Source organism: Phascolarctos cinereus, unplaced genomic scaffold, assembly GCF_003287225.1.
Source record: "Phascolarctos cinereus isolate Bilbo 61053 unplaced genomic scaffold, phaCin_HiC Scaffold_726;HRSCAF=1367, whole genome shotgun sequence".
Classification (NCBI taxonomy): Eukaryota; Metazoa; Chordata; class Mammalia; order Diprotodontia; family Phascolarctidae; genus Phascolarctos; species Phascolarctos cinereus.
The window spans coordinates 343,421,684-343,425,073 of NW_027556098.1; the positions used below are offsets into that span (position 1 = coordinate 343,421,684).

The window sequence follows — 3,390 nt, forward strand, 5'->3', positions numbered from 1 at the left end:
TTATTGTGAAATTCACTGTCATCCTTATAGCATAAAAGAAAATCATTATGATGGAAAATGTCTGCTTGTTAAGAAACTGAAAAACTAATCAATAACTATGTCATAGAAAAGAAAAGAATACATCAGTAATCATTTCTAAATTCTACTGGATTCTAATATTGGTTTTAAGCATCCTGGAAAGATTGTAATGTAGAATACTGATGGGTAAAGCCAATTCTTTCATGAATGCAGATTATGGCTCAGGTAATCAATATTTGACTTGCCATTGTATAGCTTAGTTGTTAGTAATTCCTGTTGGCACATAGCTACAAATTAATATTAATGAGATATTCAGAGATATTCATGGCAACACTTATTAACAAGGCATTGATGATTAAGCATTCACTGACTTTATTTTTAAACTATTAAAACATGGATCTTTTTTTTTTATCCATACAAGGAATAAGTCAAAGTAATAGTAGGATACAAGTTGGTTGGGACCCAGATATCTGAAATATTTCCTGTAAGGATGGGCCATCAGAAAGTATGTGCCTCTGACCAGCGGTTTGAAGATATCTATGAATAATTGGCCCTTGGAGTTATAATTTTTGTGTTATTATTTTTAGTTTATAACTAATCTATTTGCTGCCAAGAAGCAATTACACTAAAGCAAATTGGAACCTGATAAAGTGTTATAGTCAAAAGTACTTTGCCTGAAGTTAGAGAAGCTGATTTCAAATTTTTGCTCCAACATGTATTAGCTATATGACTATGGGCAAGTAATTTTATCTTTTTGAAACTCTGTTTCCTCATTGTAAAATTGGAATAATAAATGAAGACTACTTATTATATTAAGTAGTTGTTTAAGGCACTGTTCTATAGTAGCTAAAGAGGTATTCTTGGTGTCAAAACTAGGTCCAAGTCCCATCTTTTACTCATATTGGCTATGTGACCGTGAATAAATCACTTAACTCCTCAGTGCCATAGGCAACCCTTTAAGACTATAAATTACAAACTATTGATGATCTTATTAGTAAACAGGATTTCCTCAAGGGAAATTCCCTAGAGTAATTAAATTACAGGTCCAGTATCAAGAATAACTTTCCTTTCAAGATAATTATGCTAAATAAGATATGTAAATATGATAATATAAAGCATTCAGTCAGGTGGAGATAGAGACACTTCTGTGGCAGCACCTTCCAAATCACAGATCCTGCTTCCAGCTCAGCCCCCACAGCCAGTATCCTAGAAACTGCTTTTGCGAGTGCTCCAGCCCCTATGTCCTCCCTAACCACACCTACTGAAATCTAGAAAATAAAATTAGAACAACCAAAGTCCTTGACACGATCAAGTGCTTCTACATGAGAAGCAAACATGATTATTAGTAGAAATGATTTTTTTCTTTTTTTAAAATTTATTTTTCTTTATCAATAATAATTTCCATAAGCTTTTGAGTTTTAAATTTTTCTCCCCCTCCCTCCCTGCCTCTCTCCCCAAGACAGCAATCTGATATAGGCTACACATATACATTCCTATTAAACTTATTTTCACATTAGTGATGTTGTAAGGAAGAATTAGAACAAATAAGAGGAACCACCAGAAAGAGGAAACAAAACACAACAGAAGAAAAAAAATAGCAAGTAGTATGCTTTGATCTTCATTCAAACTCCATAGTTCTTTCTTTGGATATGGATAGCATTTTCCAACAGGAGGCCTTTGGAGATGTTTTAGATCCTTATATTTCTGAGAAGGGTTAAGCCTATCAATATTAGTCATTGCACAACATGGCTGTTACTGTGTACAACGTTCTCCTGGTTCTGCTCACTTCACTCAGCGTCAGTCCATGCAGATCTTTCCAGATTTTTCTGAAGTTCACCTGCTCATCATGTCTTATAGCACAATAGTATTCCATTACATTCCTATGCCACAACTTGTTCAGCCGTTCCCCAACTGATAGGCATCCTCTCAATTTCCGATTCTTTGCCACCACAAAAAGAGCTGCTATAAATATTTTTGTACATGTGGGTCCTTTTCCCATTTGTATGATCTCTTTGGGATATAGCCCTAGCTATTGCTGGGTCAAAGGATATGCACATTTTTATAGCCCTTTGGGCATAGTTCCAAATTGCTCTCCAAAATATTGGATCATTTCACAACTCTACCAACAATGCATTAGTGTTCCCACATCTTCTCCAACATTTATCATTTTCCTGTTTTGTCATGTTGGCCAGTCTGACAGGTGTGATGTGGTACCTCGGAGTTGTTTTGATTTGCAAGAAATGATTTTTTTTAAAAAAAAAGGTACATGGCTGTTTGCTTTGCTGCTGTACACTAAGGCCTATGGTTCCCATTTGACTTATGGCTGAAAACTATTATGTATGTAATTAGCTCCATTAGAATTTGAGCTCCCTGAGGGCAGGGATTGTCTTGATTTTCTATGTGTATCCCCAGCACTTAACACAGTGCTTTGTGTATAGTAATATTTCAATAAATGTTATTTTACTTATTCATTCATTCTGGAATAACCATCATGTTGACCACCAATGAAAAACTCTAAATAAAGTTCAAACTTAAATTAATTAGTGATAGCAATACTAGAAAAATTGCATTTGTAAAATATTTGGTGAATTTGAGAAGTATGTAGCCACTTTGGTTGCTGAGGATCATCCTCTTGGGTTCCATACTAAGAGGTCCTATTAAATTTAACATAAGCTAGCCCAGGGAAATTGGGTGCTCTGAGAGATGACCATTACATTTGAGTTCAATGTGACATTACAGTATTTGATATAATATTGAAAGTTACTTACAAGAATATGCCTAACTGACATAAAAATATTGTATGAATGCATGTAAATATGCTGATAGTGTTGACGCAGCAAAGTAGATAATAAGGACAGAAAACAAAGATAAAATCTATTGTCTTCCATAGGAAGAAGAATTCACAGAACATTTAAGCCAAAAGTAACTGCAACATTGAGAAGCCTTTCCTCTGGATTGCTAGACAATTCATTGAGGACCCTAATTTAGAATTTGTTTTCGTACCTGATATTGCTCATCAAAGACCAAGCACTGGCCACACAATATGAGCACAAAATATAGATTACTCAGACAGCTGTGCTCTCTGAAGCTGAAGTCCAATGTATAAGGCCTAGTTGTATAAGAAGCTAACTGTTCTGTGACAGTATAGCATACAGCTTAGCATGTTTTTACTTTATTGTATAACTAAGTAGAACAGATGCTTGATCTGTTGGATAATGAAGAAGCTGAATGGGTTTTGAAGAGAATATGACAGTTTAAAAATATATATATCATTCCTATTTTGAACCTGCTTTCTACGTAGCTGTTTCGAACCACGATTACATTCTCCTTGATTTCCAAATATGAGACTGCTACAGTCTCAACACTCAACTC

The 3,390-nt window shown here is 34.7% G+C and overlaps 1 pseudogene; it reads left to right on the top strand.

Moving 5' to 3' along the window:
- The first annotated feature begins 508 nt into the window (after positions 1-508).
- On the top strand, positions 509-3,147 carry LOC110196647 (GTP-binding nuclear protein Ran-like; annotated as a pseudogene).
- Positions 3,148-3,390: the final 243 nt, after the last annotated feature.